The following is a 25,340-nucleotide window of genomic DNA, read 5'->3' as shown; positions in this document are numbered from 1 at the left end:
ACTGTTATCAATGTATTGCCCTCCTCGATGTGTGATTGAGCTTAACGAATGGTACACTCTGATATCATAACTCGAGCCGCCACACTTACTATGTGGCGATCTGAATGCACATTGTGAAGCCTCGGGTTGTTTGTTCAACGATGCTGCGGGTACTGCCCTATTGAATAGCCTCGACGAATTCATGTTATTTTAAATGATGGATCTCCAACTCTCGTCCCTCGACTTGGACAGCGTCCTTCTGCTGTTGATGTTACATTATGCTCTTCTACTCTCTTGAATACAGTGTTTTGGAAAAATTTGCCGTATGTCATCGGTTCGGACCATTATGCGATTGAAATTTTGTTACATACTCTTTAATATCTCACCATGCACTATTTACCCATCCACAAAGTGGAACACAAAACTTGCAGACTGGTACGCCTACACTTCTAAAATCGACAACGATAGTAGTATAATTGGATGGATCGACCGCCGCCTCCGCCTCCGCCTCCGGGCTCCCAGGGGCCCCTCCGCCTCCCGAGGGAAATTTGAATTTTGGCGGGAAATTGGAATTTTGGCGCGAGATTTGAATTTGTAAACAAAACCCCGTGCTCTTTGACAGCTGTCATCGACAACAACGCATCGCTAAACTCACTGCGGCCATATTGACGGGCCTAAACCTCAGTGGTACCAATTTAACCTAACTAGAGCGAGATTTGAATTGGTAAACAAATCCACGTGTTTTTTGACAGCCACGTGCTTTTCGACAGACAACAACGCATCGCTAACCCCACTGCTACCATCTTGACGGGCCTAAACCTCAGTGGTACCAACTTAACCTAACTAGCGCGAGATTTGAATTGGTAAACAAATCCACTGGCGTAGCCAAGGGGGGGCCCACTGGGGCCGGGCCCCCTCCCAAAATATTTCCTGAAACTAGAGCGAGGATCACCCGTTGTTTTACGTACGGTACGAACAACGTAAAAACGTACGCCGAAATGTTAAGTTAACGTAGCGACAAGAATCCACTAGCAGGGCTCAATAGGGCCATACATAAGTCTCCACATTTGTACTGCTTGAATGAAAGGAAGACACTTAGGATTGTAGAGGCCTCAGTATTGAGAATGTAACAGTGTGTTGACAAATGTCAAGACATGGAGAAAGGGGCAATTAGGAAGGGATTACTCAGTAGGAGGCCGGAACATGACCACCGAGATAACAATATCGTGTCAGCTTTTGCATATCGGTTCCAGGAAACAACAATGTCCTAGGGATCCTCGGGTTGTACATTGGTTGAGAGATGTGCTGTGTTTAAGTTGCAGAGCTGGGAAGACTGTGACAGGATTGTGAGCTGCACGTTAGTTCCTCATTTTGTGCCATATAAGTAACTTTTCTTTAAGAGGGACCGTTCTATCACTGAGAAGCCAACACCATGTGCATCCTCGGTAAGTTATGAAAATGTTTTTTTTACTTTTAAAATAACAAGACAATCGCGGAGTCGTGCCTAAGTTCGATAGGTAGGCCTATATATTTTATCAAATGCCCGGGGACTGATTGGAACCTCAAATGGCACCATCAAAAGTGCGGGTAACTATTTTGTAATTGGCGGGCGTGATAACTCAGTTCCAATGGTTCTATCTTCTCATCAGGACGGCCCAGGCTTGAATCGCAGTCGATACATGAAACATTTTTAAAATGGGAAGTCACGTTCTATTGATACGGTTTCTACTTAAAACACAGATCCCGTCTCTTACGTTTCCTTACACTTTTGAGCCAGAACCGTATCATTTATGGTGGCGTATTTTGAGTGTGGATACAACTTTTCCTTGGAAGGGGGTGTGAAAAGATTTTTTATTTTTTATTTAGAATTTACTTTACGTCGCACCGCAGGTCTTATGGCGACGATGGGAAAGGAAAGGGCTGAGAGTGGGAAGAAGCGGCCGTGGCCTTAATTAAGGTACAGCCCCAGCATTTGCCTGGTGTGAAAATGGGAAACCACAGAAAACCATCTTTAGGGCTGCCGATAGTGGTGTTTGAACCCACTATCTTCCGGATGCAAGCACACAGCTGTGCGCCCCTAACCGCACGGTCAACTCGCCCGGTGGATATAAAAAGAAAGCTTGTCCTACCGAGTGCGGTGACGGATCTTCAGTAGACATTGTTGGTTTTGATTGTTTCATTCTTCATTTGTGAGGAAATAGAATCTTTATTTAATTTCTCTTCTTAAAAAAGGAACTACTTTGGTACTACACTCCGTGAAGGTGACTACCGTCCAGGCCGTAGATATTTCGATTTCGGGAGACTCAAGGAAAACTCTACTGCACCCCAAAACAAGGTTGTATCCTCCCGATCCCATGCCTTTCTTAACTCTGTCAGTGCCGGGAATCGAATGCAGAATGCTTTAAGTCAAATTCTTAAATAAGGAGACCTAAAAGTAACCAGCCGGCCCCACGGTGTAGGGGTAGCGTGCCTGCCTCTTACCGGAGGCCCCGGGTTAGATTCCCGGCCAGGTCAAGGACTTTTACCTGGATCTGAGGGCTGGTTCGAGGTACACTCAGCCCACGTGTTTATAATTGAGGAGCTATCTGACGGTGAGATGGCGGCCCCGGTCTAGATCCCCCTGTGGGTTGGGGCGGTAGAATAACACCTACGGTATTCCCTGCCTGTCGTAAGAGGCGACTAAAAGGGGCCCCAGGGGCTCTGAACTTTGGAGCGTGGGTTGGCGACCACGGGGCCATCGGCTGAGTCCTTACATTGCTTCCACTTACTTGTGCCAGGCTCCTCACTTTCATTTATCCTATCCGACCTCCCTTGGTCAACTCTTTGTTTCTTTCGACCCCGACGCTATTAGGTTTGTGAGGGCTAGGGAGTCTTTCATTTTCACGCCCTCCGTGGCCCTTGTCTCTTTCTTTGGCCGATACCTTCATTTTCGAAGTGTCGGACCCCTTCCATATTTTCCCTCTGATTAGTGTTATATAGAGGATGGTTGCCTATTTGTACTTCCCCTTAAAACAATAATCACCACCACCATCCCGGTCTAGAAAGCCAAGAATAACGGTGGAGAGGATTAGTCGTGCTGACCACACGACACCACGTAATCTGCAGGCCTCCGGGCTGAACAGCCGTCGCTTGGTAGGCGATGGCGCTTCGGGGCTGTTACGTCATGGAGTTTGGTTTGGAAAAGTGAACAGAGAAGGAAGCGACACCCCTGCAAGGCTCCTTAGCTTCCAGCTAGTTCTTCTGCCCGGCCTTGTGCAGTTAGGACAGTAAGAAAACGTACGACTTAATAAATGCTCCTCATAAAACCTTTGTAAAAATACTAACTACATCTATTCATAACAATAATCACAAACGCCTTTTCATGTGGCTCAGTTGGTTGTGTCTCTGTCCTTCTGAGTCCGAGTTCGCAGGTGCAAATCCCGGCTTGGATCGGTAACCCTTAAAACGGTGTTGAAATGGCAACAGCTCAATGTCGTTTCTGACACGTTAATAAAAATTATACATACGAATATTAACGTCACAAAACTCTAACTTTATACTACTATATTCTGTATCCCAGGCTTGCGAGGAAAGTAATTAACAATTTACTTTACGTCGCACCGACACAGATAGGTCTTATGGTGACGGTGGGATAGGAAATGCTTAGGAGTGGGAAGGAAGCGGCCGTGGCCTTAATTAAGGTACAGCTCCAGCATTTGCCTGGTGTGAAAATTGGAAACCACGGGAAAACATTTTCAGGGCTGCCGACAGTGGGGTTCGAATCCACTATCTCCCGGATGCAAGCTCACAGCTGCGTGGCCCTAACCGCGTTGGAACTAATAGGACAAAGTAAACCCTACATAGCATATGTTGTAACGCGTGTTTTTCTTTACCAACTAACAAAATATCTATACCCACACGCTTTACATTATTTATTTATTTATTTATTTATTTATTTATTTATTTATCTATTTATTTATTTATTTATTTATTTATTTATTTATTTATTTATTTATTTATTTATTTATTAGTGCCTTCAGTACAGTGGCGAAGTTAGGGTTCCAGGCCCTCTCGTACACTTAAGCACATACTAATCAGAATCTTAAATAAAATACTGAGATAACTTACTTAAAATAGTTAAAACTACATAAATTAATAGAATTGAAAATACATTTAAATAAATTACTTACTAAATTAATATTAGAACTAATTAATATTTAAAACTCTTAAAAATGGCTAATCCTCAAGAACACACACATTCATACTTCAACCATTCAGTCAGCTGTCCTCAGCTCGGCAGGTGACCTTAAATCGTGATTAAAAAAAGCTAGTTTTTCTAACCTGAACTGGCAGGGAATTACATAATCTGGCGACAGTCACCACAAATTGTCTATTAATTTTATTTGTGCGGTGCAGTGAAATAGAAAGAATGAATCCAGAACGTGTATTTAAGTTGTGAAATGGTGATAAAAAGATGAATTTAGAAGACCTGTACATTGGCTGACTTTCAGCTACCACTCTGCTCACCATCGTTAAAGTGTGTAGCTGCCGACGTTTATCAAACATCAGCCATGAGACAGCCTGATAGTATGGGGTGATATGAACATCGTACGCGATATTGTAAATAAATCGCAGGCAGGAATTCAGTGCTCGTTGAAGTTTAAGTGTTTCTTCTCTCGTCATGTCAACTAAAACAACGTCACAATAACCAAGAATAGGGAGAATGAGTGTCTGTATTCGTTTGACCTGTAGCTCAAATGGAAATACATCCCTCTGCCGTTTAAGAGGGTGAAAAACTCCAAAAATCTCTTTACGCATTTGTTTCGTCTGATCAGACCAATCAGCTGCTTCATTCATCTATACGCTGGGATTTTAAACCGTTTTACTCTAGGGAATAATTCAGTAGGATTGCCGGGATTGCGACATTGTTTGAGCAGCTCAGTAATTTTCGTGATCCAATTATAATTGTCTGAGTTTTCTTGCAGTTTAGTATAAGAGAGCTTCGTTGTGCGTATACAGTACACTGAGTCGTCGGAGGTCCCTGTTAATATCTTGTCCTGCAGTGTCGATATATTTGAAGATCGTCAGCACAGAGGTCATGTATGTTATTTCCTGTCAGAGATGGTATGTCACTGATAAAAATACGGAAAATTTGGGGCCGCATACTGCCCTGTGGGGCAACACTAAGTTTCATTTTCCATTTAGAGGCCTTGTCGTTTACTGTTGCACGCTGTTGACGGTTACTCAAATAAGAACTAAAAACCTTAAGCACAGCCAGGTCGAAATTTAGCCGTTCTATTTTCTTTATAGTCGGAATTACTATAGTGTCAAAGGCGCTACTGAAGTCAAGAAGGATACGTATAGTGAGCAGTCGTTTGTCCCTAGTGTTTCTAATGTCTTCAGTAACCTTCAAAAGTGCTGTCGCGGTACTGTGACCTTCTCAAATCCAGATTGTAAAGGGTACAAAAGAGCATTTTATTTAGGTATTCCAGAACTTCCTCGTATACTAAACGTTCAAAGCCTTTAGAAAGCGTAGGGAGTACGGACATAGGACGATAGTCAGAGGGTGATTGTGGGTCTAAACTCTTAGGTACCGATATAATATTGGCTGTTTTCCAGACAGTAGGGAAAGTTCCGTTTAGTAAACAGTAGTTCAGTATGTGCGTCAGTATAGGCGAGATAGCACCCCTAATGTTATGTAAAAAGTAATAGGAATATCATCTACACTTGTAGTCTTTGATTTAATCGAGTACAAAGCCTTTTAACCTGATTTTCTGTGACACTGTGAAATGTGAATGGTGGATTGGTTGGAGGAGAGGGCGGTGAGTCGGTGCAGTTAATTTGGGTAGGTTGATTATTTATTCTACTAAAGTAATCGTTCAGTTTGTCAAGTGGAATGTCAGGAGTTGTCTGTCTCTGTTGATGTTTTCCTATTCCCAGAGCTCTAAGCTGGTCCCGTGCGCGATTAGAATTTAAGTTGTTGGCTAAACTCCGAAAATATATACATTTTTTAAATTTCTGATTAACTGCTTTGTGCTATTTCTTAAGATGCGGTAAGATTCGAAGTCTGTGTCATTTAGGGTTTGTTTATAATGTCGAAATAACGAGTCACGGTGGGCCATCATTCTCTTGCCTTCATCATCTAGCCATGGACAAGAAGGACGAGAAACCTGTATTCGACGAGTGTGTGTATATCTTTGCCGCATTATTTGTACAAAATGTCACTTCTTTATTGCTTATCACATGGTCATTATTATAATAACATTACCGTATTTATTCTAAACCAGAATATTGCATCCTTACTCAAACTGTTTATTCTTGCATTCATTTCACTTTTACTCGGAATATATGAAATGCTGCAGTTATGTTGGGATGGGAGTAACAGAGGTAGCCGTGGGACGGGGGTGGGGGGGGGGGGTTGTCGCCCAAGAAGTCCAGACACCCCAGGAATTTTAACGAATGTACTTTTATTGAGCATTTTATATATAATGTACATTAATATTAGCTTACGGAGTCCGACTCATTGGCTGAATGATCAGTGTTGAGGCCTACGGTTAAGACGGTCCCGGGTTCGATTCTCGGCTCCGTCGGGGATTTCAATCGCGTCTGAATTCTTCTGGCTTAGGACTAGGTGTTTGTCCCAACATATTCATATTCAGACAACATACTACACCACCAACCACCAAAGAAACACACAACACTGATTACATCCCTCTATATAGAGCTGGCGTCGGGAAGGAAATCCGGCCGTAAAACAGGTCCAAATCTACATGTGCGACACAGCACCCGCGACCCCACAGACGTGGGAAAAGCTGGGGAAGAAGAAGAAAACTACTATTAGCTTCCGGAATCCGCACGAATCCACCACTCTTACATGGATCCAAGCACACCCATTTCCTTTTTCGGTATTCTACACCACCTAAACTATGGAAGTTTGGACACCTATCAAAATAAAATTCTGGATGAACGGGCCCCCCCCCAAACTGAAATCCTGGCTACGCTACAGAACAAATCCACGTGTTTTTTGACAGCCACGTGCTTTTTGACAGACAACAACGCATCGCTAACCTCAGTACTGCCATCTTGACGGGCCTAAACCTCAGTGGTACCAACTTAACCTCACTAGCGCGAGATTTGAATAGGTAAACAAATCCACGTGTTTTTTGACAGCCACGTGCTTTTTGACAGACAACAACGCATCGTTAACCTCAGTGCTGCCATCTTGACGGACCTAAACCTTAGTGGTACCAACTTAACCTCACAAGCGCGAGATAAACTAATCCACGTGCTTTTTTGACAGCTGTCATCCGTCATCTTTAAACTACAGAGCACCGTGCTGCCCTCATGCGGGGCAATTTCGTTAGCTGTCATCCGCTATCTTTAATGAACAGAGCACCGTGCTGCCCTCTATGTGGTAACGGTAATTTGAAAAATTCTGCATGCTCTTGTTTGGAAACAAACCCACGCGCTTTTTTGACAGCCATCATCCGCCATCTTTAAGCAAAAGAGTACAGTGCTGCCCTCTTTAGCTAGATACCTTTGAAATGTGGTGGCGGCAAATTCCATGTGCTCTTGTTTGGAAACAAAGCCACATGCTTTTTGACAGCTATCATCGACAACAACGCATCGTTAACCTGAGTACTGCCATCTTGACGGGCCTAAACCTCAGTGGTACCAACTTAACCTAATTAGAGCGAGGAAAACAAATCCACGTGTTTTCTGACAGCCACGTGCTTTTTGACAGCTGTCATCGACAACAACGCATCGCTAACCTCACTGCTGCCATCTTGACGGGCCTAAACCTCAGTGGTACCAACTTAACCTAACTAGCGCGAGATTTGAATCGGTAAACAAATCCACGTGTTTTTTGACAGCCACGTGCTCTTTGACAGACAACAATGTATCGCAAACCTCAGTACTGCCATCTTGACGGGCCTAAACCTTAGTGCTACCAACTTAACCTGACTAGCGAGAGATTTGAATCGGTAAACAAAGCCACGTGCAGCTCTCACCGCCATCTTTAATCCAGAGAGCACCATGCTGCCCTCTTTATCGTAGTAGATGCAAATTCGTCACCTGTCATCCGCAGTGCTGCTATCTTAACGGGCCTAAAACTTAGTGCTACCAACTTAACCTCACTAGCGCGAGATAAACAAATCCACGTGCTTTTTTGACAGCTGGCATCCGCCATCTTTAATCGATAGAGCATAGTGCTGCCCTCTTTAGCTACTTACCTTTGAAATGTGGTGGCGGATAATTTGAAAAATGCTTTTTTGACAGCAGCCATCTTTGAGCAAAGTGCTGTCCTCTTCAGCTAGATACCTGTGGTGGCAGGCAATTCCACGTGACAGCAGCCATCTTTGAGCACCGTGCTGCCCTCTTTGTGGAGGTAGCAAATTCCACGTGCTTTACAAACTCTCGTGCTTTTTTCTGACAGCTGTCATCCGCCAACTTGCATCACAAACCTCAGTGCTGCACTCTTTAGCTAGATACCTTTGAAATGTGGTGGTGCCAATTTGAAAAATTCTATTTGCTCTTGTTTGGAAACAAAGCCACGTGCTTTTTTGACAGCTGTCATCCGCCATCTTTAATCAATAGAGCACTATGCTGCTATCATGCGGGCAATTTCGTCAGCTGTCATCCGCCATCTTTAATCCACAGAGCACGGTGCTGCCCTCTGTAGTAGCGGGCAATTTGAAAAGTTCTGTTACTTGTCATCCGCCCTCTTTAATCAAGAGAGCACCGTGCTGCCATCTTTAGCTAGATACCTTTGAAATGTGGTGGCGGCAAATTGAAAAATTCTACGTGCTCTTGTTTAGTAAACAAACTAACGCGCTTTTTGTCAGCTGTCATCCGCCATCTTACATCGCAAACCTCAGTGCTACACTCTTTAGGTACATACCTTTGAAATATGGTGGTGGATAATTTAAAAAGAAAAATTCTACAGCAGCCATCTCTCGACGCTAATTGCACAAGATGGTGGCTATATATGACTCCTTAAAGGTGCTTATGCAAGATGGCCACTATACATAGGTTCTTATGAGACTCCCTTGGGATGCTTGCGCAAGATGGCGGTTATACAAGGCTCCTTATGAGACTCCCAAGAGTTGCTTGCGCAAGATGGTGGTTGCTCTTATGAGGCTGCTTAAGGGTCCCTGCAAAAGATGGCTTGAGACGCCCTAAGGATGCTTGCGCAAGATGGCGGACGCAAGATGACGGCTATACACGACTCCTTATGAGACGCCTGAAGGCTGCTTGCGCAAGATGGCTGCTGCTCTTATGAAGAAATCTAGCTTAGAGGCTAACGTGTCGTGCTACTTCGATTCATTAAATTTGGGGCTTAAATGCAAAATGTTAAATATCTCGAAAACAGTGCATCGTAGAGCAAAAAGGACAAAATTTTTCTGCCCAGTACCTCTGTTCGTAGTATAAGGAACATGATATAATAAGAAAACATAGTCTATTGATGAGATCAAAGGTTCGGTTCCCACTTAGGCCCTTTGGCATTCGCTCTGTTTTAGCTTGTATTGAAGCAAGTCTTCGTAACATGATCAGGTCTAGCTATGGTAGAGAGTATAACGTGCCGTGCAGGTTCGATTTATAAATTTGGGGCTTAAATGCAAAATGTTAAATATCTCGAAAACGGACAAAAATATTTCCACCGAATACCTAGGTTTGCAGTATCAGGAACATGATAGCATAAGAAAAACATAGTCTAATGATGAGATCGACGGTTCGATTCCTACTTAGGCCCTTTGGCATTGGCAGCTATCTAATTCTACAAGATGGCGGCTATACATAGCTTCTTATGAGACAGCTTAAGAGCGCTTGCACAAGATGGCTGCTGCTCTTATGAGACGCTCTAGGGGTGCTTGCGCAAGGTAGCAGCGACAAGACGGTGACTATACACAGCTCCTTATGATACGGCCTAGAGGTGCTCACACAAGATGGTGGCTGCTCTGATGAAGAAAGCTAGCTTTGCATCGTGCAGGTATCTTTACAGCACTAAACCTCATACCTTTGAAATGTGGTGGCGGGTAATTTGAAAAATTCTACGTGCTTTTCCTTAACAGCAGCTATCTATACACAATAGCGGCTATACATAAGCTGTTAAGGCCTCCCCTTATGTCAAGGCATAGCTCTATCGGTATAGCTAGAGTAAGCACGTGCTGCAGTGATGACGTCATTATGCATGTTTAGACTTGCAAATCACAAAAGAAACGTAACAAGACTAGAATCGAACACTGCACTCTATGCCGTTAACTTTATCATGTGATCGGAACATTGATTGAAGTGTTTAGAACACTAAATAAGTGATCAAGACTAAAATAGAACACTGTACTCGATACAACATTTGTTTAGAACATGTCAGGGGATACCTTTGTTCTAAGAACATTAGATTACCACACATTCCTTGTACGGCTAATAGGCTAAAGGGCTAATGGGCTAAAGGGCTAATGGGCTAAAGGGCTAATGGGCAAAAGGGATAAAGGGCTAAAGGGCTAATGGGCTAAAGGGTTAAAGGGCTAAAGGAGCAACAACCTCATCGATCGCTATCAGCAAGAACGCTTGTACTTTGTTAAGTGTAGAAAATTAATCTTTATTTGTAAATGGTTTTATGTTCAGAACAAGGAATGGAACCTAGGGGTTACGTCTTACCTAATAAAATCCCCGAGGTGCGATGAGTTACGTTTTTTCGAACTAGTGTTCGGAACACTGAACTTTTCAAGATGATAGCAGAGAGTTTAGCAATGTTCTGTTGTTGGATTATAAATTCCGCGCTACAACACGCATAAGGTGGCAGCCTTGAGGTTTACCGCCGTAAAGGTGACAAGAGTGAGGTTAGCAATGTTCCGTTGTTGGATTTTAAATTCCGCGCTATAACATTCATAAGGTGGCAACCTTGAGGTTTACCGCCGTAAAGATGGCAGCAGTGAGGTTAGCGACGCTCTATTGTCCTTCAAAGTGAGGTTAGGGTTCGTCAAGAAGACAGCTGTCAAAAAAGCACGCGGCTATGGTTACCAAACAAGGGCACGTGGTCGTGACGTCACGGTCACGTAATCAATCCTTAGCAACATCGTTAAGAGCAGCACTAGGATTAGCTATGTTTAAAAATCTTGGGAACAGAGCAGCAGTATGAATAGCCATGTTTTAAAGCGTGTACACATCACCTATCGATTTTGCATGCATCGACCCTCGTACTAAACTTCTTCCGCTAGATCGTGCTGCTATCTTAGCATAACCTATACGCATGTCCTTAAAGTACAAAGAATAGCCATGTTTCAAAGCGTGTACACATTACCTATCGATTTTGCATGCATCGACTCTCCTACGTAACTTTTTCCGCTAGATTGTGCTGTTATCTTAGCATAATTTTATGCACATGAACTTACAGTACCAAGAATATCCATGTTTCAAAGCGTGTACACATTACCTATCGATTTCACATGCATCAAATATAGCACTAAACTTCATCCGCTAGATTCTGCTGCTATATTAGCATAACTTATACGCATGAACTTAAAGTACAAAGAATAGCCATGTTTCCAAGCGTGTACACATTACTTATTGATTTTGCATGCATAGAATCTCGTACTGAACTTCTTCCGCTAGATTGTGCAGCTATCTTAGCATAACCTATACCTATAAATTTAAAGTGCAAAGGATAGCCATGTTTAAAAGCGTGTACACATCACCTATCGATTTTGCATGCATCGACTCTCGTACTAAAACTTCTTCCGCTAGATTATGCTGCCATCTTAGCATAACCTATGTGCATGAACTTAAAATGCAAAGAATAGCCATGTTTCAAAGCGTGTACACATCACCCTGAACTTCTTCCGCTTGATTGCACTGCTATCTTAGCATACCAATACGCGCGAACTTAAAGAACAACAAATAACGATGTTTAACAGCGTGTACACATCACCTATTGATTTTGCATGTGTAGCAGATTTTAGAAGGCAGTGAAAGACAAGAGACAAAAGAAATAACAGAAAAAAAGAAAGTAGGAACCCGATATCGCGAATTCATTAAGATGATGTTTTTTTGCTTGCAATATACCTAGCCGTGAAACAATTCAGGCACCTCATTGAAGGTAGAGAACTTACCATTTTTACGCATCACAAACCAATCACCTACGCATTCCAACAAAAGAATGAGAAGGCTTCCCCTCGGCAACTACGGCATCTGCAGTACATCTCGCAGTTCACGACTGACATACGTCATGTCAGTGGCAGAGATAATGTGGTAGCCGATTCTCTGTCAAGACTTCATGAAATTTCAGTAATTGATTATGAAGTCATAGCAAAGCATCAAGAAAATGATGAAGAGCTGAAGCAGTTACGACAAGACAATACATCACTGAAATTCAAACAGTGTCAGTTAGGTTCTCAGTACATGTTGTGGTGTGATATCTCTACTAATAACATTCGCCCTTTTGTTCCAAAGTTATTTCGCACAAAACTTTTCAGACAGATTCACGATATGGCACATCCTGGCGTGAAAGCAACGGTCAAAAACGTTGTTGCTAAGTTTATATGGCCAGGAATAAGAAATGATGTGCGTAAATGGGCTCAATCTTGCATTAGTTGTCAACAATACAAAGTGACAAGGCACACTAAGTCTCCAGTTGGAAATTTCGAGCAACCAGATGATAGATTCAAAGTGGTTCATATAGATATAATTGGACCCTTGCCACCATCAGAGGGAAACATTTACTGCCTTACTTGTATTGATCGATTCAGCAGTTGGATGGAAATCATTCCAATGGCCAATATCACCTTCCAGGACAGTGAACGAGTCAAGACTACACGTAGTGGTAGAGTGATAAGATTTCCTACCAGATATCGGGACATTAATGACTTCTTAGGTTAGGTTAGCCTTTTGTCATGTACAGTTCATAAAAGTTTTCATCTTCTGTTAACGTAACTTAGTTACTGGCAGGAGAGTGATGTAGCAGATTTTAGAAGGCAGTGAAAGACAAGAGACAAAAGAAATAACAGAAAAAAGAAAGTAGGAACCCGATATCGCGAATTCATTAAGATGATGTTTTTTTGCTTGTAAAATCTTATTGTTGTACATACAGCAGTGTAAATAAATGCATTAAATATTGATTAGTGACCAAGAGTTATAAGCAGTAATACATGCATCGACTATTTTTTACGGCCAGAGTGTACAAGGATCGCATATGTGTATTGTTAACGTATGTGTATAAAGCTAAAGCACAAAGAATAGCTATATTCCAAAGCGAGTTACGAGCGAGACATCGGGAAGTGCAGACGTGTGAATGAGCTGAGGTGCGCAATATGGGAATAACGATACAGCAATACAGGCTAAGAATTGGAAGATGGCATGGTGCAAGGCAGTGTTGGAAGGAAGGTGGAGTTGAGAGAAGAAGAGAAATTAGTGGTTATAAAGGACTGTTGGAGATTATGTTGTGTGCGACGGCTATTGCGACGCTGCTGGTGGTAGGAGGTATAGAAAAGAATCCGGGTCCAAACCAGGGACCGTTCGGCTGGGAGGAGCTTGAAGAGATCAAGAGAGTGGTGAAGGAAGCAAGCAAAGGAGAAGAAATTAAGGAAATGATGCAGGAACACCAGGCAACCCAAATGAAGGAGATGAAGGACTTAAAAAGTTTTATAAAAGAAGAAATTGGAGGTGTAAATGACAAGTTAGCGGAGATAGAAGATGAGGTAGAGAGCTTGAAAAAGAAGGTGGTGGTACTGGAAGAGGAATTAACAGCAATGAAGAGAGAAGTGAGGTTAGCGAGGAACGAATCGGCAAGAAAAAATGTGTTTGTGTATGGTGTACCTGAGGAAGGAACAGAATCAAAAGTGGAATTAGTATTGAAAGTGGTGGACATAGTTTCGAACAAAATGAAGATAAACTTTTCTGAAGTTGATATAGATGATATATATAGAGTGGGAAGGAACAAGGGACATAGGCCGGTGAAGTTAAGATTAATATCAACCCTGATGGCTGATATACTTCTGAGGAATGCTGGAAATTTGAAAGGATCGAACATTTATTTGAAGGCTGAGATAGAGAAAGAAGATAGGATGCGGTTGGAGGTCTATAAGCGGCATATGTGGCGTGCTAGAGCGGAGGGATTGCAAGTCAAGATAGTGGGGAGGTGTCTGGTTACTTCAGGCAGAAATTGGTCGCGATCGTGGACACAGGAGGAACTGCTGAGGATGGAAAAATGTGAGGAGGAAATGAGTTGCAGAAATCGAGAGCAGGGCGACATCAGTACGGAGAAGGAAGAGAGAAGAGGGGACTGCGGTGTCAGCGGGCAGGTAGCGAAGACAGCAGAGTCCTTGGTGAGTCAGAACAGCCCAGGAAGGAGTGAATCAACAAGTAGGACACTAGACCGAAGTGAAGTGGACACAGGTAGTGAAGAGGTGACGGGAAGGGAAAGGAGTCAGGGTAGTGACTTAACCTCCCCAAATAGGAATAATGCAGAAATAAACCTGGAGAGAAAGCAGGCGTTAAATAAGGCGAGATCCTTAAGTTTAAAAGATCTATGGGGTGGGAAAAAAGGCTCTGGCACGGAAAAGGGGAAGGATGGGGGTGAGAAGAAAGAGAGGGATGGGGTGGAGCCAAAAGGAAGAATCACGAGAAGTAAGGGGGGAAGTGGTGAAATGCAGAAGTATAGGGAGGGAGGGGGAGGAAATAAATAACTAGATATGGTGATAGGGATGCTGAATATTGAGGGGTTGATGGGGAAGTTAGGGAATAAGGAAATTGTGGATTTAGTGAAAGATTTTGAGATTATTGCTCTAGTAGAGACGTGGTTAGGGAAGGGGGTTGAAATTACATGGGACGGTTATAGAGTAGTTAACGTGTTAAGGGAAAAAATAGGGAAGAGGGGCCGAAACCCAGGGGGCATAGTAGTTTTAATAAGGAATGAGATAGATGAATGGGTGGAGACGTTACAGACTAGGGTAGAAGGGGTAGTGTGGTTGAGAGTAAAAATGGGGAAGGGGGCAGCGGAAGCAATTTGTCTGGCACTGCTTTATAACCATCCGAGCGATTCAGTGTATGCAAATAAACATTTTTTTGACGAACTGATTGAAGAAATAAACACAATTAAAGGAATGTATGTAGAAGATGGGATAATTTTATTGGGGGATTGGAATGCGAGAGTGAGCAATAGAGTACCGGTATACGGGAAAGAAGTAAAAGTAGACGGGATACTGCAAAGGAAGAGCAAGGATAATGTTGTAAATAGTTATGGAGAAAGGTTATTAGAGTTATGTGCTCTAGAACATTTATTTATTTTAAATGGGTGGATGAAGGGGGATAGTGTGGGTGATTTGACGTATATTACAACAAATGGAGGGAGTGTGGTGGACATAGGAATAAGCTCAGAGATAGCGTTAAGGAGAATAATAAGTTTTGAGGTGTTAGAATATGGGTTGACAGAACATATGCCTATCAAAATAAAATTGAGAACTTTGGTTGCTGATGAGAAGGGAAAGATGGAGGAAAGTAAGGAGAGGTATAGGAATGGAGGATGGAAGTATGTATGGGATGATAATACCAAAGAGAAATTAAGACGGCATTTGAAAGAGGAGGGAGATATATTAAGGGTAGGAATTGAAAGGGCGGTAGAAGGGAATGATATGGATAACGTGTTAAAATTAATTGAACTCCCTGTATGGAGGGTGGGGAAGAAAGTGAGGAGAAGTGTAGAGGGAAAAAAGAATAAAATGAATGGATGGTTTGATGAAGACTGTAGGAGAAAACGTGAGGTTGTAATGAGAGCCCTAGCGGAGTTTAGGAAGGAGGGTACGCAAGAAAAAAGGAAGGAATATTGTAAATTGAGAAGGGAATATAAAGAGGTATTGAATGAGAAGAAGAGAGGATGGAAGGAGGCGGAAGCTGAAAAAATAAATATATATTGCAGAGAGAAGAAATTTGAGAGGATTTGGGAGTCAATAAACAAGATCAGAAGAACGAAACCGGAGGGGAAGGGAGATAAAATAGGAGAAAACGAGTGGGTTAGGCATTTTAAAAGGCTTTTAGAAGGGGAGAGGAAATTGGGTAGAGAAATAGACAAGTCACAAATTGGAAGGGAACTGGAAGTAGGCATTACAATATTGGATGGGGAGATAACAAGGCAGGAGGTAATTACAGTATTAAAAAATGCTAGACCCAAGGCTGCAGGAGGTGTGAATGGTATTTCCAATAGTGTATGGAAAGAGGTAGGGGCAAATGAACCGATGTTGAGAGGGATTGTGAAATTCTTTAATAGGTTGCTGGAAACGGGGAAATTTCCTAGAGAATGGAGGATGGGGGTATTATGCCCTATTTATAAAAATAAAGGAGTTAGTAGTGATCCAAACAACTATAGAGGAATTACACTCCTAGACTCGCTGTCAAAGGTGTACACAGGGGTTTTGGCGAATAGGATAACAAATTGGGCGGAACAGTACGGTAGGATATCTCAGTTCCAAAATGGATTTAGGAAAGGATGTAATACAGTTGATAATGTTTGGATTCTGGACACTTTGATTACAAAGTATGTGAGGATAGCAGGGCGTAAATTATTTATAGCAGCGATTGACTTAGAAAAAGCCTTTGATACGGTCAGTAGGGAGGCGCTATTTTTGAGATTAGGGGAGGTTGGAATGTCGAAAAAAATGAGGGTGGCAATTGAAACTATTTATGAGGAAGTGTTTGTGATGATTAAATTGCAGGATGGAAGGTTGAGTAAGTGTTTTGAATCGAAAAGCGGGGTGAGACAGGGATGTAAGCTATCCCCGATATTATTTATATTATTTATAAATAATATTTTAGAGGGTCATGGTGGAGATGCATGGCATTGCCCTTGGGTAGGGAAAATGGAGGTTCCGGGGTTGCTATTCGCGGATGACCTATTGATTTTGGCTTTGACGGCAAATGGTTTGCAAAAAGGGTTGGACAAGGTAGTTGAATATACTAGGAAATGGTCTCTCAGAGTAAATGTAAGAAAGACTCAGATATTGGTGTGTAGGAAAAGGGGTGGGAGAAAGAATAAGGAAGTCTGGAGGCTGGAGCAGGAAGAAATTAAACCAGGGGGAAAAATTGAGTACCTAGGTGTAATAATTAGTAAGAATGCTTCTTGGAAAAATCAGTGTAAGAAGGCAAAACTTAAAGGAAGAGGAGCGCTTGCGGTAGTAGGGGCATTAGAAAAGAAATTTCCAGACGTTAAATACAAAATTCAGAAAACGGTGTTTAAATCACTGGTAATGGGCAAAATGCTATTTGGGGTTGAAGTATGGGGAATGGAGGAAGATAGGAGTGAACTAAACCAGGTGGTGGCGAAATTTAGCAAGATCATGATGGACCTACCGAATTGTACAGCCAATGCCGGGGCCAGATTAGTCTGTAAAGAATCGATAGAGGTTGAAATAGCTAAGAGGGTGTTCAAGTACTGGATTAGATTGGAGGAAGGGAAGGGTGGGGCGTTAGTACAAGAAACGTTTAATTTTCAGAAAAGTATGACGAATGAAGGTTACTGGGTGAATAAGTGCAAAAAATGGTTACAAAAGATTGGATTGGGGGTATATGGAGAGGTCTGGGGGGATGGTAGGAATAAATGGGTATGGGAAAGGATAAAGGGAAGACTACTAGATATGGAAAGACAGAACTTAATAGGGGAATGTAGAGAGAGAGTCTCTTTATCAGTTTTAAATAAATTGGTGGAAGTAATAAACCCGAAAACGGAGTTTGAGGGTAGAAGGGATAAGAGAGGTTTGTATTGGTGGTTATTGGGTGTTCCGAGGAATAGGGGTTGGGTAGGTAGTGAGAATAGGGATAGATGTGTGTTATGTGGAGAGAAGTGGGAGGACCTGCATATTTTTAATCAATGCCGACCTTTGGCGGAGATAAAGATCAAACTACTAAGTAAGAAGGAGCTGCATATGGTAGGGGAAAGCTATAAGATAACATCTTGGTTATGTAGAGAGTGGGAGAAAGGAACGAATATAACGAAATTCTTAAATGTGGCCAGAGCTATATTTATAAAGAAATTGAGGGAGTAACAGGGGTTGTGCAGATAATGTGGTTTGTGCTGAGGGAGAAAGGGGGAAGGCATTCTGCTCAGAGGAATGGATATCCGCCCTGAGCAAATGCGGGAAGGGTATCATGGTAATCATGATATCAGAAGAGGGGGCTTTAGTGTTAGGGGAAAGGGGGAGAGCACCTTGCCCTGTGGAAAGGTGATCCGCCCGCGGCAAAGGGAAAGCCTGAGAAAATTAGGTAAGCGTTGAGAAAAGGGGAGGTTGAGTAGGTTTGAGGGTAGTGTAAAGCTTAGTAAAAAAAAAAAAAAGCGAGTTGACTGAGTGAACTAATGGACTTGGAATGGAGTACTGTCTGTTGGTGTGTAAATGAGGAGTGAAAAAAAAGGGATTGTTTGTGAGGAAGAAGTATAAAGAAGGTATATGTGATAGAATTGAGATAGATTAAGTGGGAATGTAGTTAAGGAGGAAATGTTGGCAGTATGGAAATTATGAAAGTAGGTAAAAAAATAAATAAAAATTAAATGGTGTAGATGCCTTGATGAAGGGTGTAAAATTGAGGGATTCTTGATGTTTATGTATTAAGTTTAATGTGTAATAGTAATTGAGATAGATTAAGGGGGACTGTAGTTAAGGAGAAAATGTTGGAAGTATAAAAATTAAGTCCAACGGTTTGAGGCAAGTGTGGTGTTGTAGATTGTGAAGACTGAGTGAACTGATGGACTTGGAATGGAAACTGTCTGTTTGTGTGTAAGTGAAAAAAAAAAATTGTTGATGTTTAAGTCTTAAGTTCAAGAAGGTGAGATGTAGTGGGCGGGAATAGTGCGAGAGAGGAGAAGGTGGCGTATCAAGGGAAGAGGGACGGGTTGGGGCTTGACCCAACCCAAAGAAGCTAGGCTTTAGCATGTCTGCACGGCAAGAAAAGAAAAAGAAGAGGGAAGGTAGTGAGCTGACAATGAACAGAGAAGGTGTGACGTATATAGCGGAAGTGTGTGACAAGCCATGTGATGGGTCCGGTTTCCGCCAAGCTGGCTTGGCACACATGGTAGGTAAGGAATACGTTGTCAGCAGGTGTAGGTGAGAAATAAGATCAGTTCTCACGTGGCGAGGCTGGTCCCTGCGATCAACGGGTTGGTGGGCATGTATTCCATACCAGGGCTGACGCAGAGACCGGTCTACTATATATATTTTTTTTCTAGGTGGTTGGTAGGAATAGGGGAATAGGGAAATAGGGTAATTTGTAGTGCGGTGCTTCCTGCACGTTTGCCGGCTATCCGCGTGCGTGTGGGAGGACACTGAGTAGATTTAGAGGTAAATAATTTTGCTAAGTAGTTTTAGGAGAGATGTAGTGCCTAGTGTTTGTTTGTTTGTTCTTTTTGTTTCTGGGTTTCGCTCTGTCTGTCTTTATTACCTGTAAAGCCGATGGTGTATTCTAGGGTGGGTAATAAAGATATGTATGTATGTATGTATGTATGTATATTCCAAAGCGCGTACACATCACCTATCGATTTTGCATGCATCGACTATCGTACTAAACTTCTCCCGCTAGAGTGTAGAACGATCGCAATTATGTGCTGCTACCTATGTGCGTGAATTTAAAGAATAAAGAATAGAGTGTATACATCACGTATTGATGATGCATGCGTCGACTATCGTACTAGGCTTCTTCCGCTAGAGCATGTAGCAATCGCCTTTGTGTATCCCTAACCCATGTGCACGAACTTAAAGCACATGGAAGAGCTATGTTCCAAAGCATGTACACATCACCTATCGATGATGTATGCATCGACTATCGTACTAAACTTCTTCCACAACAGCGTGCGATCATCGCTTGTGTGTGCTGCAATCTTAACATAACCTATGTGCACGAACATAAAGCGCAAAGAATAGCCAAGTTCAAAGCGTGCACACATCACCTATCGATTTTTCATGCATCGACTTTCGTATTAAACTTCTTCCACTAGAGTGTGCGACAACCTTATAAGTATGCTGCTAACTTAGTATAACTTATACACATGAACTTAAAGCATAAAGAATAGTGATGTATAAAAATCTTGTGAAAATAGCAGCAGCAGTAAGAATAGCAATGTTTTAAAAGCGTGTACGCATTGCCTATCGATTATAGATGCATAAACTAGAGTACAAAACTTCTCCCGCTAGAGTGTGCTGCTATCTTAGCATAAACTATGTGCACGGATTTAAAGCACGAAGAATAGTTAAGTTTCAAAGCGTGTACACATCACCTATCGATTTTGCATGCATCAACTATCGTACTAATCACATCCCGCTAGAATGTACAACGTTCACATGTGTTTGCTCTGCTACTTTAGCATGACCTATGCGAATGAACTTAAAGCACAAAGAATAGCGATGTTTGAAAATCTTGTGAACATAGTAGCAGTAAGAATAGCAAGATTTAAAAGCGTGTACATATCACCTTTTGATAATGCATACATCAACTACCGTACTAAACAACCTCCACGCGAACGTGCGACCATCGCTTGTACGTGTGCTGCTATCTTAACATAGCCTATGTGCACGAACTTAAAGCATAAAAAATAGTTATGTGTAAGAATTTTGTGAACATAGCAGAGTGTTTACTACGTAGGTGTAGACATTGAACTTTGCATGCTGAAGCAGCATACTAAGTGACCGTGACGTCACGAACACGTGCTCTTGTTTGGTAAACATAGCCACGTGCTTTTTTGACAGCTGTCTTCTTGACGAACCCTAACCTCACTTTGAAGGACAATAGAGCGTCGCTAATCTCACTGCTCCCATCTTCACGGCGGTAAACCTCAAGGCTGCCACCTTATGCATGTTGTAGCGCGGAATTTAAAATCCAACAACAGAACATTGCTAAACTCTCTGCTATCATCTTGAAAAGTTCAGTGTTCCGAACACTAGTTCGAAAAAACGTAACTCATCGCACCTCGGGGATTTTCTTAGGTAAGACGTAACCCCTAGGTTCCATTCCTTGTTCTGAACATAAAACCATTTACAAAACAAAGATTAATTTTCTACACTTAACAAAGTACAAGCGTTCTTGCTGATAGCGATCGATGAGGTTGTTGCTCCTTTAGCCCTTTAACCCTTTAGCCCATTAGCCCTTTATCCCTTTTGCCCATTAGCCCTTTAGCCCATTAGCCCTTTAGCCCATTAGCCCTTTAGCCTATTAGCCCTAAAAGGAATGTGCGGTAATCTAATATTCTTAGAACAAAGGTATCCCCTGACATGTTCTAAACAAATGTTGTATCGAGTACAGTGTTCTATTTTAGTCTTGATCACTTATTTAGTGTTCTAAACACTTCAATCAATGTTCCGATCACATGATAAAGTTAACGGCATAGAGTGCAGTGTTCGATTCTAGTCTTGTTACGTTTCTTTTGTGATTTGCAAGTCTAAACATGCATAATGACGGCATCACTGCAGCACGTGCTAACTCTAGCTATACCGATAGAGCTATGCCTTGACATAAGGGGAGGCCTTAACAGCTTATGTATAGCCGCTATTGTGTATAGATAGCTGCTGTTAAGGAAAAGCACGTAGAATTTTTCAAATTACCCGCCACCACATTTCAAAGGTATGAGGTTTAGTGCTGTAAAGATACCTGCACGATGCAAAGCTAGCTTTCTTCATCAGAGCAGCCACCATCTTGTGTGAGCACCTCTAGGCCGTATCATAAGGAGCTGTGTATAGTCACCGTCTTGTCGCTGCTACCTTGCGCAAGCACCCATAGAGCGTCTCATAAGAGCAGCAGCCATCTTGTGCAAGTGCTCTTAAGCTGTCTCATAAGAAGCTATGTATAGCCGCCATCTTGTAGAATTAGATAGCTGCCAATGCCAAAGGGCCTAAGTAGGAATCGAACCGTCGATCTCATTATTAGACTATGTTTTTCTTATGCTATCATGTTCCTGATACTGCAAACCTAGGTATTCGGTGGAAAATTTTTTGTCCGTTTTCGAGATATTTAACATTTTGCATTTAAGCCCCAAATTTAATGAATCGAACTAGCACGACACTTTAGCCTCTAAGCTAGCTTTCTTTATAAGAGCAGCAGCCATCTTGAGCAAGCAGCCTTCAGGAGTCTCATAAGGAGTCGTGTATAGCAGTCATCTTGCGTCCGCCATCTTGCGCAAGCATCCTTAGGGAGTCTCTAGCCATCTTTTGCAAGGACCCTTAAGCAGCCTCATAAGAGCAACCACCATCTTGCGCAAGCAACTCTTGGGAGTCTCATAAGGAGCCTTGTATAACCGCCATCTTGCGCAAGCATCCCAAGGGAGTCTCATAAGAACCTATGTATAGTGGCCATCTTGCATAAGCACCTTTAAGGAGTCATGTATAACCACCATCTTGTGCAATTAGCGTCGAGAGATGGCTGCTGTAGAATTTTTCTTTTTAAATTATCCACCACCATATTTCAAAGGTATGTACCTAAAGAGTGTAGCACTGAGGTTTGCGATGTAAGATGGCGGATGACAGCTGACAAAAAGCGCGTTAGTTTTTTACTAAACAAGGACACGTGGAATTTTTCAATTTGCCGCCACCACATTTCAAAGGTATCTAGCTAAAGATGGCAGCACGGTGCTCTCTTGATTAAAGATGGCGGATGACAAGTAACAGAACTTTTCAAATTGCCCGCTACTACAAAGGGCAGCACTGTGCTCTGTGGATTAAATATGGCGGATGACAGCTGTCAAAAAAGCACGTGGCTTTGTTTCCAAACAAGAGCACATAGAATTTTTCAAATTGCCACCACCACATTTCAAAGGTATCTAGCTAAAGAGTGCAGCACTGAGGTTTGTGATGCAAGTTGGCGGATGACAGCTGTCAGAAAAAAGCACGAGAGTTTGTAAAGCACGTGGAATTTGCCACCGCCACAAAGAGGGCAGCACGGTGCTCAAGGATGGCTGCTGTCTTGTGGAATTGCCTGCCACCACAGGTATCTAGCTGAAGAGAGCAGCACGGTGCTCAAAGATGGCTGCTGTCAAAAAAAGCATTTTTCAAATTATCCGCCACAACACTATGCTCTATGGATTAAAGATGGCGGATGACAGCTGTCAAAAAAGCACGTGGATTTGTTTATCTCGCGCTAGTGAGGTTAAATTAGTAGCACTAAGGTTTAGGCCCGTTAAGATAGCAGCACTGCGGATGACAGGTGACGAATTTGCATCTACTACGATAAAGAGGGCAGCACGGTGCTCTCTGGATTAAAGATGGCAGATGAGAGCTGCACGTGGCTTTGTTTACCGATTCAAATCTCTCGCTAGTCAGGTTAAGTTGGTAGCACTAAGGTTTAGGCCCGTCAAGATGGCAGTACTGAGGTTTGCGATACGTTGTTGTCTGTCAAAAAGCACGTGGCTGTCAAAAAACACGTGGATTTGTTTACCGATTCAAATCTCGCGCTAGTTAGGTTAAGTTGGTACCACTGAGGTTTAGGCATGTCAAGATGGCAGCAGTGAGGTTAGCGATGCGTTGTTGTCGATGACAGCTGTCAAAAAGCACGTGGCTGTCAAAAAACACGTGGATTTGTTTTCCTCGCTCTAATTAGGTTAAGTTAGTACCACTGAGGTTTAGGCCCGTCAAGATGGCAGTACTCAGGTTAGCGATGCGTTGTTGTCGATGATAGCTGTCAAGAAGCATGTGGCTTTGTTTCCAAACAAGAGCACGTGGAATTTGCCGCCACCACATTTCAAAGGTATCTAGCCTAAGAGGGCAGCAATGTACTCTGTTGCTTAAAGATGGCGGATGATGGCAGTCAAAAAAGCGCGTGGGTTTGTTTCCAAACAAGAGCATGCAGAATTTTTCAAATTACCGTTACCACATAGAGGGCAGCACGGTGCTCTGTTCATTAAAGGTAGCGGATGACAGCTAACGAAATTGCCCCGCATGAGGGCAGCACGGTGCTCTGTAGTTTAAAGATGGCGGATGACAGCAGTCAAAAAAGCACGTGGATTTGTTTATCTCGCACTTGTGAGGTTAAGTTGGTACCACTAAGGATTAGGTCCGTCAAGATGGCAGCACTGGTTAACGATGCGTTGTTGTCTGTCAAAAAGCACGTGGCTGTCAAAAAACACGTGGATTTGTTTACCTATTCAAATCTCGCGCTAGTGAGGTTAAGTTGGTACCACTGAGATTTAGGCCCGTCAAGATGGCAGTACTGAGGTTAGCGATGCGTTGTTGTCTGTCAGAAAGCACGTGGCTGTCAAAAAACGCCTGGCTTTGTTTACAAATTCAAATCTCGCGCCAAAATTCAAATTTCCCACCAAAATTCAAATTTTCCGCCAAAATTCAAATTTCCCGCTGGAGGCGGAGGGGCCCTGGGAGCCCGGAGGAGGAGGCGGCGCTCGAACCATCCAATTATATTACTAACGATCTCCAGTTAGTGTGGACTCCGTCAACTCTGTTAGAAGACTATACTGCTTTCCTGAAAATAATAAATTCTGCCGCCCACTTTTCAATACGTGAAAAGCACCCATAAACTCTTAAAAGAGGACCTCCAACTCCTTGGTGGGTCCGAGGATATTCATTGATGATTGCAAAGCGTAAGCAAGCTTTTAACTAGTTCCGACATCAACCTACTTGGAATAATTATGTGTTGTACCAACAGACGAATGCCAAAGTGAAACGTTCCTTGAAAGAACGATAACGTCAAAGCTGGAGGAGTTTTTGTGAACGTATTAATAAAGATACCACTCTAACACAATATGGTCGCAAATGAGAGGTCTCCGAAATGATAGCCACAGTACATCCTTTCCGTCCAACGTTGTAGAGCTGGGAGAACAGTTCGTTGACATGATTGCACCTCCGTTTCGTGCCTCCACCCATACATTCAAGGGATGACGTCTGCGACGATCCCAGTCACTTCCTCGCACGACTATTTTCACTGCACGAGTTTCAGCAGGCTCTTAAAGACTGTAACAATACTGCTCCGGGAAAGTACAACATACAATACTCCATACTTAGTATATTGCCTCCCTCTGCTCAAATTCTCCTCGTCCAGATTTTCAATTCTTTTTGGACACATGGCCCACTACCGAAAGAGTGGACTACTCAAATAGTGGTACCCATATTAAAGCCTTGTAAGGATCTTCAAGATGCAACACCTTACAAACCAAGAGTTTTATCCTCTATCGTGGTTAAAAAACTAGAACGGATGGTTAAAAACATATTAGAGTGGTTTCTGGAACACTACAGGTTCCTGCCTGTATCTCAACATGAATTTCGAAGAGGACGCGGAACCATGGATCATCTCAGCATACTCACCACTGACATCGGGCGTACTTATCAAACTCGGGGTTATCTGGCCGCACTTTGCTTGGACACTGGTTATGCTTACGACAATGTGGACGTATCTATACTGCTGCGTATTTTATC

Source organism: Anabrus simplex, chromosome 3 (assembly GCF_040414725.1).
Source record: "Anabrus simplex isolate iqAnaSimp1 chromosome 3, ASM4041472v1, whole genome shotgun sequence".
Taxonomy (NCBI): Eukaryota; Metazoa; Arthropoda; class Insecta; order Orthoptera; family Tettigoniidae; genus Anabrus; species Anabrus simplex.
This window is presented reverse-complemented; position numbering follows the sequence as displayed.